The sequence below is a fragment of the Accipiter gentilis genome, chromosome 24 (genome assembly GCF_929443795.1).
Source record: "Accipiter gentilis chromosome 24, bAccGen1.1, whole genome shotgun sequence".
NCBI classification, from domain to species: domain Eukaryota; kingdom Metazoa; phylum Chordata; class Aves; order Accipitriformes; family Accipitridae; genus Astur; species Astur gentilis.
Window position 1 is genome coordinate 483,607 of NC_064903.1, and position 13,324 is coordinate 496,930.

General features: G+C 51.5%; 1 protein-coding gene across 1 annotated transcript in view; it reads left to right on the plus strand.

The window, feature by feature from the left end:
• The first annotated feature begins 1,353 nt into the window (after nucleotides 1-1,353).
• Nucleotides 1,354-13,324, plus strand: part of MID2 (midline 2) — a 136,409-nt gene continuing 124,438 nt past the window's right edge. Inside the window, exon 1 of the mRNA XM_049828256.1 lies at nucleotides 1,354-1,442. The gene's annotated coding sequence lies outside the window, so the exon portion shown is untranslated. The remainder of the gene's footprint in view (nucleotides 1,443-13,324) is intronic.

Consider the following 13,324-nt stretch of genomic DNA (forward strand, 5'->3'; position numbering starts at 1 on the left):
GGGCCTTTATCTCCCCCATCTCTCATATCTGCCAGGATGTAGCCAGTGACTGTCCCATCGCACCAGGGGCTCCGTCCCTCTTGCAGCTCCTGCCTGCTGTGCCTGAGCAAAGCTTTGATGCATCCCTTTGGTGCCAGGGAATCGTGCTCTGTCCCACTTTAGCAAACTTCACAGTAGAAACAAAAACTTCCTGCCTTGGAGTTGTTCCACAGCCGATCCCAAGCCATGGATCACCAATCCAACAGACCCCAGAACCAAAATTGGCCTGAGAGCACTGGCCCAAGAGAATAACAGCACCCTGGGTGTTTTTCCCACAGTTTGGCCAGTGTCTGTCTCAAACGGAAGAAGAGCTGATTGTCCCCCGGAGAGATGAGGTCAAACGGACCCCACGGCCAGCTGGCCCTGAGGCTGGCACGCGGATAGATCTGTGGGTTTTGCAGGGAAATTGGTGGTGTGCAGCCTTCACGCACTCCCTTTCAAGCCTGGAGAAGCAGAGGTGGCTTTGAGGATTGTTAGCTCTCTGTGCATCGCAGGGATTTAGCAAGGTTTTACTCCCAGTATTGCACCTTTTTTTCTTCTTAAAACCCAGTCTGGGCAGAAAGCATGAAAAGCGCTTGGCATTTCTCTGCACGCAGGCACCTGATTGCCCAGGATTAGTGCTAGCTGAGCTGTTCTGGGGACACGGACTGTGCACCAGAGCTGCAGACAAAAAGCTCCTCAAATTAACTTTTCAAACTGAAAGTCCTGCAATTTGCAGAACCAGAACAGTAATGGTAATTTCTTTAAGGATCCGTAGACGGTTCAGAGGGGGCGGACTCCCCCGAGTCCATGGTACAAAGGATTTCTGAGAGTTTCACTCCGGGCATTCGTGTCTAATGAATTCACCCACCATGCACCCCCCCCCCCCCCAGGACACCAACTTTCCCTGATCTGTTTTTTTCTTCTTCTCTGCAATGACTCTTCCCCTAATTAGGAAACCATAAATACGATTCTAAAAAAATTAGGTTAGGCTCTATGTGTAATGCAGGGAGGAATTTGTGCAGACAGATAAGCTTTAAAGCTGAGGAGTGGGAAGGGGATCTTTGCAGGAATTTCAAGCCAGGAAGGTTTCAGTTCTTTCCAAAGGAGAAGAGAGAAAAATAGAGACAGGGAAAGAATAAACGACACGTGTCTTTTAAAGCCGCTAATGGAAGATTCCCCGAGGCGACCAATCAAGCTGGCAGTCCTCCTGTTTCATTTCTTGACAGGTTCCTATCTTCGACTGAGTTGTCAGCCCAGTCATCTCTGTATTTCGGCACTCGAGGGCTGACAGCCACTGGCGGGCAGGGACAGCAGGACACAGCCAGGACTCCACCGAGACCCAGCGCAAGCCCAAGCTCAGAGACCACGGTTACCTCCTCGCTCTTCCACCCTCTCTTCTCCCCAGCTGTTTGCTGAGACGGGTAAACATTTTCTCTTTTTAATGGTGTTAACTCTGACTTACATAATTGTTTGTGGTTAGCGATGGATTCAACCAGACTGAGATTTGCCTACCATAGTGCTCCATGTAAAGCAGCCGATGCAGGCCAAAGGCAGCTGTGATCCTGTTTTCAGTGTGCGATGTTTAAGCTGGTGGGGTCTTTGCCATCCTGGCATGCATGAGTTAGTGTGAAGGCACCAGCCGTGTCCCTGCTCATGTCTTTCCCTTCCAATGGTTTTTCAGGCACAGCCAGCATGGGGGATGCACAATGAGCACTGACAGCTCTACAAATTGCAAGCGGGCTTTTTTTTTATGCCCCTCTCACATTCCCTTGGAGGACTACGCTGGCCTAAAAATGTGTTTTGATCAAAAGGCAACTGAAAACCTTTTTGCAAAACTTGCTGAAAATCAGTCTACAGCCTTTTGCATCTTGGGACGTTGGTACAGGGACAGACCCGGCAGTCTCATATTGCATCCATGAGTTGCAGCAGAATAGCGCATGGTGCACTGAAAACAGGCGTGCAGGTCCAAAAGCACTGGGTGTGCAAAGGAGCAAATTCATTAGCATTCAAGGTCTGTTGCTTAATAGCCTGTGTGATTGCGTTGCCCTCTAGTGTCTGCTCATATGGGAGGAGGTTCCATCGCTCCCATGACTCTCTGCTCCTGGGTGGTTTGTTTAAGTACTGGAAGTAAGGAGTCAGAGCTTGGGGTTGCTCATTTTGGGCACTGCCAACCAGGCCCAGGCAGCTGTGGAAGATGTGTGTGTGCATGCGTGCAGGTGCTGTCATCTGCGGCGTGTTGGTTCACATCTAAAGCCAGAAATTTGGATGAAAAGCTGAATGCGAAATGCCCCAACCCCATGAAACATGTCCAGAAGAGTGTTTCCCCCTCCAAGGCAGCAGTCACTTGGAAATGGGGATGCTTAATAAAAAATGGAAGATGTATTTAAAAAAAAAAAAAAAAAAAAAAAAAAGGCTGGTTGAAGTTCCTTTGCCACACCGAGTCTGCCCTGTGCCCTTGTGAAGCCAAGGAGCCCACGCTGGATGGCTGATGGTCCTTCCCTGCAGGACGGCACAGACCCCCTTTGCCTCACTGGGCACAGAGGTGGCCCCTGGTTGGGAGCTGCCCCATGGCCAAGGCTAAGGGTCGCCTAAGGGAGAGGATCTCCCTGTGAGCCTTTCCGTGCTCTGCCACAGAGGAGCGCCCAGGGATGCCCGCTGCTGCAGGGAGTGCTTCCAGCAGGAGCCGGCACGCTGGGCTGCAAGCACCCCACTGCCGGTGGCTGCCTGAGAGGGACCTGGGCTGGGCTCCACCACGGGAGATGCCTGCAGTCTGCCAGGAACCCAAGGGCTGCCCATAATTGGCATGGAAAGAGCAGATGATTATTAATGACTGTGGCTCATATTTCACCCTAGAGGAGCCCAAAGCCTCTTATGGGTGGGGTGTTCAAGCATCTTTGGTGTCGGTCTAGCTTTGCTCACTTTTAAGTTGGTAATAAAACTCCCACAGATGGCACTGGGACAGACTGGGCCAGCCGTGCTGCTCTGGATGCACAAGCTCCTCTCCTGCACAGGGAGATGCACGGGGATTTTGTATCTGTTGGGAGGTAGGAGGACCTGGCCAGGGAGCAGCATCCTTGTCTTTCAGCAAATGAGAACCAGGACAAGTGTGTCCCAGGTAGCTACCTACTCAGGCACCGTGGGGGGAGGATACCACCTTCCCATGCATTTCTGGGCACAGGTAATTACAATGAGCTCTTAGCATCAGTTCTTCTTCACCATGTCTTTGAAAAGCACCCAACAAAATAGACACCTTCCACCCTGTGCAGAGTCAGTGCATTAGTAAAACACAGACGTGATGTGATTGCAAGGGTGAGGAGTCACAATGTTCCTGGTTACCCAAGAGGCAGAGTAGCTGCCTTCAGGGACTTCATCCAGGAGTTGTGGGAAGTGGTCTTCTCTTCTGGCCTCCATTTTCGAGTGGCTAAGCTGACTGCTCTGAGCTGTCAGGCACACGGGTTCCTGTTGCCTGCAGCTGGTCTTGCGGCATTGCTCCCAGTTCCTGCTCATGCTGCTTCTCCCCAGGGGATTTCACAGCTGCCCTCCAGGATTTTGAGGTATTGAGGATTTTGGCCAAAGGATTTTAACTGCTCAAGGCAAGTCATCCAAAATGGGCCACAGCTCCTTGCTGGGCACCTACACAAGCGAGAGCAAACTGTGATGTACCAGAGCAATTGATGTGGTCATGCGTGCTGCCTGCTGGAAAAGTGGCTGCAGAGCATCCTCTGCCCAGAGGGGAGGAGGAGGGTACTGCTGTGGAGAGCAGGGTAACAAGCCCTGATGGAGACACAGACACTGAAGTCAACTCCTACGCTGGGACATGTGGTTCACCCTTCATTTCCTTGCATCATTCACAGAGGTTAATGTGCCCTTCACGAGGCCACATCCTTTGCCCCGCTCAGCTGGAGCAAAGCAGAGCCACAGTTGTTTATGGTGTGGGGCTGCTCAGGGGCTCTCTGAACACTGCACCCCCCTGACTCCGCACAACCAGAGCAAAGTGTTGAGAGGGAAGATGATGCACAGGGGAATCAGACCATGCTGGGGACCAGAGGTGCCTGGGCTGGCTGTAGCCAGTCATGGAGATCATTTCCAGGGAGTGAAACTCCCTGTGGCTTGCAGGGTGAGGCCAGTTTCTGGGTCTGGGAGGTGCTGGAGCTCAGCCTAACTCGCCCCACACAGAATCAGGCTATTCACTGTCCCATTAGCTCCCCCCTTCCCCCTTGGGTACCCCTCAAACAACCTTTGGTCTGTGGGATGTCCAATTCCACCACTGGGTGCAGAAAAGAAAGGAAAGCCAGGGCTTCAAAGCCAGCCCCCGATCCCCTTTGATTCTGCAGCTACGAGGTATGAGAAAGTCCCTCTTCTGCTCTGGTACTGGGAAAGACCAGGCAGTGAAGCCCAGCTAGCACAGCCAAATCCATGCAGATGGACTTCCAGGAAGCCATCAGCTTGCTCCCTGGCATGCAGAGTGAATGGCATTGCCCACCTCCATGATAATGAGGGGGGTCCCATATAGCTCTGACATGCAATGTCCTGCCTAGGGGTGCCTGGGCTGTCTGCCTCCATCGGTACCATCAGCAAGCCAACGCACGGGGGATGTGAAGTGGCAGCAAGGCTTCTCCTATGAGTTCTGGCCAGGGAAGGGGTTGCTGAGGTTTAATTGCCACATGTGTGTGATCTCCTAAAAGTCCTGTTAGTTCTCAGGGCCTCAGTTTTTCCCACGTGAGCTGGAGAGCCTGCTCCTGCTACGCCTCTGCTGCGCGGTGCGTCACCGCAGCAAAATAGGTTCCTTGTGGCAATCACAGTGTCAAAACAAAGCTGTAAAGGGCAACTGTTCCTCTTGCAAACGTTGCCAAAAGGATCTGTTCCCTCTGTCCTGGACAGTACCAGCATAACGGCATCCTTCTTTCCCTAAAAATGGGGAACGTTGCCTGCGTGCTGCAACGGCACAACTGCTGCCAGCATCTCTTCAGCTTTGGGGCTGGTCTCAGAGATGGGAAACAGAAACAGGGCTGAAGGTGGTGTTGCCACAGGGTCAGCTGCGACTTCACAGGAGAAAAACTTTTGCTAAGTGCTTTCGCACTGCCATTTACGTGCTGGGTCTGGCCACTAAAAAGCAAAATACCCTGGAAAAGGCACGAGCTGGAGACAGCAGAATTGTCACATTGATGCACAGGGACTCCATCATGTCACACACCTGGACAAGAGAGAACAAAGTCCTCGCACCTGCATTGCTATAGTAATGGTGCTGAGTAAAACGTGAGCAAAATTATCTATGAGGGCTTATCCACATTTATGCCCAAATTCACCTTGTCTGCCTCTGCTTTCCTGATAATGCACTGTTGACAAAGCGGCAGAGTTTAAGGATGCATTGCAGACTTTCCCGGGAAAACACACTTTAAAATGCTAATTGTGAGCCTTGTACTCATCTGACCTACTCAACACCACATGATCCATGCAGCAAATCATCTGGATACTGAATAATTATAGCCTAGTGCTAATAAATGAGCAACAAACTCATAATTATCTGCAGAAGTTATTTGATGAATGATTTAAAAAAAACACCACCATGAATCTAGCTAAATTTGGAACAACTCAAGAGCTGTCCGCAGCCAGGGGAATGAGTCAGTGGGAAAGCAGAGCTCTAGCCCTTTCATCACTACATGACACCAGTGTGAAGTTATTGTTGACTTCCACGCTGTGGATTTTTTTTGCACCCCATTAGGCCTCCAGAAAGTTTCAGTTGCTGGTTCCTGCAGAGCAGTGCCCGCCACTGTGTCCCGGGTGCAAACGCTGACAGCAGACCTGGTACGTCCAGAGGACACTTTGCTTTCCATTGTAGCGGGAAAGAATAAAAAAAAAAAATAAATCTGGGCTATGTTTCTGGTCCTCTTTATATTCCCAGATTGACTGGGCATCGTTTAGGCTTTGGACAAGACAAGCCTTTGGGGCTGACTTGTCAAGGAGGAATGGCACTTGGGGCCCCACTTTAGACACCCTTACAGCGATGTGCGGTGGTGCCACTCATGTCGGTGGTTGCCCGAGACCTGGAAACACCAGTGCTAACCCTTCTGGTGTGGCCGAGAATGCCGTCTCCATGACTTTCACCTTTGATGTGTGCAGGGGAGAGACCCTCTGCTCCGAATGCAGGGAAAGCAAGACCCTGTGAAGAGAAAGCCCGCGGATGGGCTGGCCTCGGATGGTCTTGCATGCGGGTGATTCAGGCAGCAGCGATGCGATCCAGTCGGAGCAGGCTCGGCGTGCGCAGCTGCCTAATTATGTGGTGAGGGGCTGGCAGCCAGCCGCGCCGCTGCACTGCACCTCCACCCTCCAGCCAGGAGCAGCGAGGGCCCCAGCCGGTTCCCAGCCCCAGCTCCTGCCATGGGGCAAGGCCAGGAAAGCTGCCTCTCTCCCAAGAAAGGGCTTGGCATTGCCTGATCCCACCCTGAGATAGCAGAGCACAGGGTAGGAACCAAACAGGGGCTGATCTCAAGGCAGGGAGTAACCAGGGCTGCGGAGCGCTTCTCTGTGTGCGCGCCCACGCAAGTCCCTGCGGCAGCACCGCTGCCTTCAGACGGGGGGTTGCTGGTGATGCAAATCCCACCTGTGACCTGGAGGGAGGCAGTGGAGGCCAGCTTCAGCCAGTCCTTCTCTGCGTACTGCAACATGTACGCACCTTGCAAAAGCCCGTCGTGCAGGAAAGGGCTTAAGGCTCCCTCTACGCCATCCCTGCTGTCCTCAGCATGGGGCTGGGGTCCCTGCTCGGGTACGGCTCCTCCGGAGGTGAGCCCCCTGCTCTGCCCCCACCACAGTCCCGTACTCTTGCACACATGGCTGAGGATGAAGCACACATGCTCCTCAGTTCAGCTTCAGCTCCTTTCATTTCGGTGGTGTGCTGTCCTTCTGTCTCCTAGCCCATGGACTGTGCTTAGGCTCAGCACATGCCCAGTCCCTCAGGACCTCTCTGGACTGTGCTGTTGCTCCCATCAGGACAGTCAAAACCTGAGATGTGGCAAAGGCTACAGACGGCCCCAGAGCTCCTTGCCCGCTGCAGCCCACCAAGCAGCACCTTGAGGACCCAGGCAGGTCTCAACCTCTTGCCTCCCTGAAAAATGCCCTGGGAAGGTGCTGAGCTCTGCCTGCTGCCAGGCCCACTGAGCACTGACTCCCCTCTGACAGCAGGGTCCTGCCTGGGGAAACAGCATCCCACGCTGTGAGCAAGCTCTCCCTTCCTCCTGAGTTAGTGGTAATATTTTTTTCAAGCCTGTAAACCTTTGCAGGTGGATGTAAAGTTGAAAAAACCCACCCAAGCTACTGCATCATCTGCAAGGGCTGCATCCAGGTACTTCCATGGCAGTTGCCTTCTGTGGGAAGCTGTTATGCAGTGCAGTTAGGGAGCATTCTTCCCAGTAAGAAAATAAATCGAAAATAAAGATATCTTTTCCCCTCACTCTGTTAAGCTGTGTGCTCCCCAAACGGCAACTCTTGGCCGGCCGATAGGTATTTAGAAGTACTCTTTCACTGACAAAGTGAAAAAAATACCTGAACCAGAAGGGTTCTCTAAAGGTCCTTGTAGACTGTGATTTGTGATTTTTTATTCTCAGCAGTGAAGCAGAATCCATTAAAAAGGATGTGCCTGTTAAGGAGCACATTTCCCTTCTCCCTGTGAGGTGCAATTCCAGTAATAAGCTGCACGAGAGGGAGACCGACTGTTCAAACAGCAGGTCTTGTCAGCAGCAAAGCACCTCCACAAACCCTGGGATATGACCGGCGTGAGAGCATGCCTATGGAAACGTCACTTCCATCAAAGCAGCACCACCAACTTCCTTCCTCCGACGTCCTGCGTTCAGCAGGGCTCACGTCCAGGCAGGCAGGACTCTGCGGGCAGCGTCATCGGTGCCGCCCGGGCAGTCTCCCGGTGGCACAGGGTCGGCAATGCCAGGCCGGACCATGCCTGGAAGAGCTGAAGGCTGCCAGTGCCGGCCTCGCTCCTCCAGCCCGAAGAGCTGCTGCCGCCGGAGAGCACCACAGCAGTGCGGTCTCTGCCTACCGACACTCACAGTGCCGCCAGCGGCTGCCTGAGTTTGGGTCGTCTTTCTCTTTAAACACTTATATCCACGTTCTCTTTGCGTTCATTTGTGAGCTGCTGGTAAGGCTAGAAACTTGCCTGACCTTGTAAGTAGAAGGTGAGGTATGAAAGTACTCCCATGGCTCCAGGAACTGGCACTTTGAAAAATGAAATATATGTGAGACAGCCCCCTGCTCTGCAGGAATTTGGCGCTGGCTGGAGACTAAGATTCTTGGATAGCTGCACATTGGTTTAGTCTAGCAGGAACCTCTCAGGAAAACAAGGAGATAAACCACCTCAATAGTAATACTTCAGAGCTCTTATATGTGAAGTTTTTACCTTTTATCTCCATCCAAGTTGAAAATATTTTTGTTTTGGCATGTCAGCTGAGTGGACCATCAACCCTTCCCAGGGTCTGAGGGCAGCCGGAATGACCTGGGTGCTCCATCGCACAGATCAGCTCTGCTTTGGGTCCCACGTAACTGGGAAAGGAGAGCGATCTGGCAGGCTTTCAAATCTCTGATGATGGAGATTCCACCACATCCCTCAGTAAATTGTTTGAATAGCTAATCGCCCTCATAATGAGCAGTGTGCGTCGTATTTCTCATCTGAATTTCTTGGTGAAACTTCCAGCTCTGGTCTCCTGTTAGACCTGTATTAGATGAAAGAATCTTTTCCCATCCAGTGTCAGCTCCCCACACAGGTTTTCATGGGCTGGACTGAGGTCACCCATATCCTCTGCTTCAGTGAGCAGCTGAGATTTTGGAGTCTCATGACTGCTTTTAAGCCTCTCTGCATAGTTTCAGCTCTTGTCCAGGGTGCTCCCTTGATTTACCAGCCTCCCTTTGGAGACCAGGCAGCAGCAGCAGCAAGGTCCACCACCAGAACACCAGCACCAGAGCAAGGTCCTGGCGCTGCCTCCCCATTCCTCTCCCCATGCCCAGGATGGCAGTAGTCCTTTCAGCTTGGCATGACACAAGAGCTCAGGTTCAGCACGTCAATACCAAACTCAGCTGTGGTATTAATGCATCCTCTGAGGTTTACGCAAAAGCATATGCTAAAGCATATCCCTAAAATGTCTGTGGAATGAGCGTTTCTTATGGCATATGATCCAGAGGAGGATGCACACAGTCTTACAGTGTCATAACAACCCAGAAGGGATTTCAGCAGCACAGGCATGCTCTCTGCTCCTCCTGGTACACTCCTCCTACTCCATAACCCCCACCTCTGGTCCTAATGGCCCGACCAGAAAAGCCAATGGAGAAACTGTGAGTATGGGAGTTGCACTCCATCTGGCAATTGGGTGAAAAGCCAAAACTCAGTAACAAAGCATGAGTTATCAAAGCTATCTAGCTCCAAGATAAATGCAATTAGAACAAGTATGGAACAAAAGCAAGGGAAGGGAGACAGAAATGGAGGGGAAACAGGATCCGTTTTCAGCAAGAGGAGGAGAAACTCTGACACAGAGCCACATGGGGTTCACTGCGTGGGTCCCTCTCTGGTCTGGGGTCGAGCTTGGAGAGAAGGGGTTTCCTCACCACCAGGCTGATGTTCAGCATTACTCAAGAGGATGCTTCTCCCTAGAAGACAGACCCCAGGGAAGCTAGAAGGAAACCTGGACTTGGCCAGAGCTGGTTTTAATCCCCCGCCCCAGTGCCATGATGACTGTGCACCTGGGAATATTACTGACCAGGCTTTGAGTAGTGCTTAAAAAGAAAGGTGGACAAAATCCATTTTATAAGCATGGTGGTTGTAATTAATTATTTTACTTCTCTTTGTCAACTTACTCATTATCTTGTATTACCTGATTTACCTTTAAATATGACCTCTCTAGAGTATCCTGGCAGAGCCTTGTCTCCGTCATCTGAAAAGTCTCTGGTATTGCAAGATGTCTGGAAAAGCAGACGCCAGTGACGAGTGAGTTCCTCAGCTCCTCCAAAAGTCTTGCATTCAATTAACTCAAACGTGCTATTTAAAAATGAGCTTCTGAAAAGACTCATTCCACGCAGGGCAGAGCAGTGGATGACTGCACGCTGTCACACTGGCGTTCGTACTTGCTACACTGTCATTTGAAGGAGAGGAACTGGACAGTCCAAATATGTGTATACCCATGCATAGCTTCATATCCCTCCTCCTCCTCCAGACTTTAATTTCCCATTAAGAATGAACATTAATTTAAAGATTCAGCACATAGCTGCTCCATTCACCGAGCACCACGTAGTGCAAAGGGAAGAGTGGCAGGCGATGCTCCCAGCTGGACTGGCTGGGTAAGGGTGCATGGTAGGCAGGGCATCCTGCCCTAATGCAGCTCACTGGGGAGAGGGTCAGGAAGAGGCTGGAGCTCAGGAAGGCTTCACTCACCCCTTGGATGGGGACACGGGGGCTGACACCCTGTAACAAGGTGGCAGCAATAGTCACTGGGAGGGTCTCCTCCTTCCAGGCTCCGTCAGCTCTGATCAGGTTTTCACTTCCCTGTCCATGGCCTGGTCTGATGCATCCCCAAGTGCAAAGGGAGCACAGAGAGAAAGATGCAGAGCAAGGGGTGAGGAGTCCATTGCAGGGTGGTTGCACTACTCCACCAGTACCAAATCATTTTGGTACTGCAAGAGTTTGCAGACAAGTCCTCCAGCACCATTTACTGAAACTGCATAGATTAACTCTCTGGTTAAAGCATTCCCGCTAGAGCAACTCCTGCTTCTTTAGTGCTCTCGCTTTGCTCTTCCTTCACTTCTTTCCAGCCTCATTATCTTCCCTGTTATAGTTTTGTGCAGGCACAGCCACCCCACAGCCATCGGCAGAGGGACCACCACCTCCCCATAGTCTCACGCGCTGTCGGATGAGCACAGTCCCAGCTGCATCCATCATTCTCCTTGTCACCAAATACTGCAGACTCCGCTATTGTGCTTCTACTTCTTTCAGCATCACTGCCTCTCCCATTCGCCTCTTGCTGAATAGCAGCATATCACATTATTTTTGAGATGAGCTTTTCTTGCTCCGATTTGCATTTTATTTTCTGCCATGCATCTGCCCGAATCTCATCTGACTAGCTTGCCGCGGTGGGACTGGAATGCCAGTTTCGCTCTCTCTGTGCTCTTTAAAAGCTGTTGGCCTGTCTCCCTGCTGGAGAAGGACCAACCTCCCATTTCAGGTCTGTGTCCAGCTTTCCACTGGGTTTCAGCCACATGAGATATACGCTGTGTCTTTTCCTAAGACTCACTGCCTCCCAGGGAGGCCTGCCTGTTCACAGCACCTTCCCACTCCCCCAGATAAACATCGGAGCTTCACCCACCACAGACTCCGCTCATCCCCACGCCTGCACCTCGGCAGAGGCCCTGCCTGCCTTGAACAGCCTCTTGAGAAGAAACCATGGGAAGTCAGCCCGTGGCAATCCCCCGCCGTGACTTCTGAGCCTGCACTGCCTTTTGCAACAGCCTCTGATTTCACATCCTAATTTAGTAAATGACCTCAATGTGCCTTTTGCTCTCTCCGCTACCTCATTAACAAAGACAGTGCTGTTTAGGCATACGGCTTATTTTCTGCTGGTGGGCAGCAGGCTCAGGACAGCCCTGTGTGCACTACATACAGATATGGGCAGCTGCTCGGCTGAAACAGGGATTTTACCCTGCCCTGGCAGACCTCAGCCCCAACTCTCCAATTCCCTGCCTAGCACTTGCTTGCTCCTGCCCAAAGGTGTTACTTTGAACTCCAAGAGAAGATCTGTCATGATTTGTTTCTCCTTAAATTCCCTTAAGCTTAGAGTTCATTTCCCCTATGCACCTTCCAGCTGATGAAGTGTGAACAAGGAGGAGAAATCACTTGCTGAGTGCTCCAGGCAGACCCAGGCGGACCCTCCAGGAGGATTTAAACCGGTGGTGGGGGTATATAAGTGGGAGGAGCAGTACTTTGCTTTTTGGAAGGGTGGGAGGTCTTTGAGGTTCTTGGGAGTGCAGATGATAGATGTTGAGAAAATTTTGAGTGCTCAGGAATGGGTCTGTTGCTTTTGTTCTGGTTATAAACCTGACCTAGGTCTTACTAAACGCACATTTGCTTTGTTTAATTCGAAAGTTAGCCTAATGCTAGGGTGAAAAAGCTAGCAGTAGGATGTGTGTTACCTATTGATAGGTGAGGTTAAAAGAAAGTGAGAGCTGCAAGTTTATTGTGAAGGGCTACTCCTAGTGTGCGTGACCAGTGAACTAGGAAGTGTGGGAATGTTCCCTGCAGTACGGTAGGGCCAGGGTAGGTTTTGTGATGCTAGGGGCTGAGTGGCGGCAGGGAGGCTGTTTTGGCTGCTGAGAGCCGGTTTCTCTTTTGCAAGGCATAGAGGTTACTCTGAAGCATCCTAGAAGACAGCATAACGTGCTCCAGGAGCCCCGTGATGGTAGCCTAAGCTGTGCTTGGCACGGAGCTGGAGAATGCAGATGAAGAGTGTAACCTTGCTGTCCCTTTGTGCCTGCGTTGGGACTTGTGTGTGTCTGAGGGGAGCTTTCTCATATGCAGCTTTGGATGTCTGTCAGAGGAAAGACCAACCTCAGTAAAAATCCTTTGAGATCTCACTGCCTTGGCAGACAACGTTCGCCTAGCATGCTCTGTAAAGCAGCTTCAACAGCCTGAAACCAAGATCACGGGGAAACTTTTCAGTAGTACTGACCTGCTCCTTGCAGTACGGCCCTCCACCAGGTGGACTGTCATGTTCTGCAGTGTTTGACCTCGGGAAGTAACTCTCACACTTTCCCCTTGTTTTATTTCCTACTGAAATGATTGGTTTGGGAATTAAAATAGTCTTCTTGGGTGCAAGGCTGGATGGGCTGGGGCAGCTGTTCTGTCCAGGTGGCTGGTACAGATTCAGCTCAGGCTACCAGTGCTAGCATTGCATGTGGGATGGATCAGCAAGGTTCAAAGTGGGTGGAAGACTCACACCCACTTCGTGGAGTGGAAGAGCTTTACTAAGGACTGGTGTGGAGGGGGCTAGGGTGTGACTTGGGTGGCTCTAGCCCTGTTCCAGCACTCGAGAACCTCACTCGAGTTTGAATGAGGAGGTCCATCTGTTTGCTGAGCAGCTGCAGAGGGGCTCGTGGCCTGAGAACCGCTCATCTCCTGTTGTAGTTAGTTATTAGCCCTTGATTGCCGCTGCAGCTGGTAGTCAGCGTCGCACCTTTTAGATGGCAGGTACTTTAGGATGCTGATGGAGTGACTGAACAACTTCTGCCCCCAGCTATGAGTCCTTGCAGCTGGTTGGTA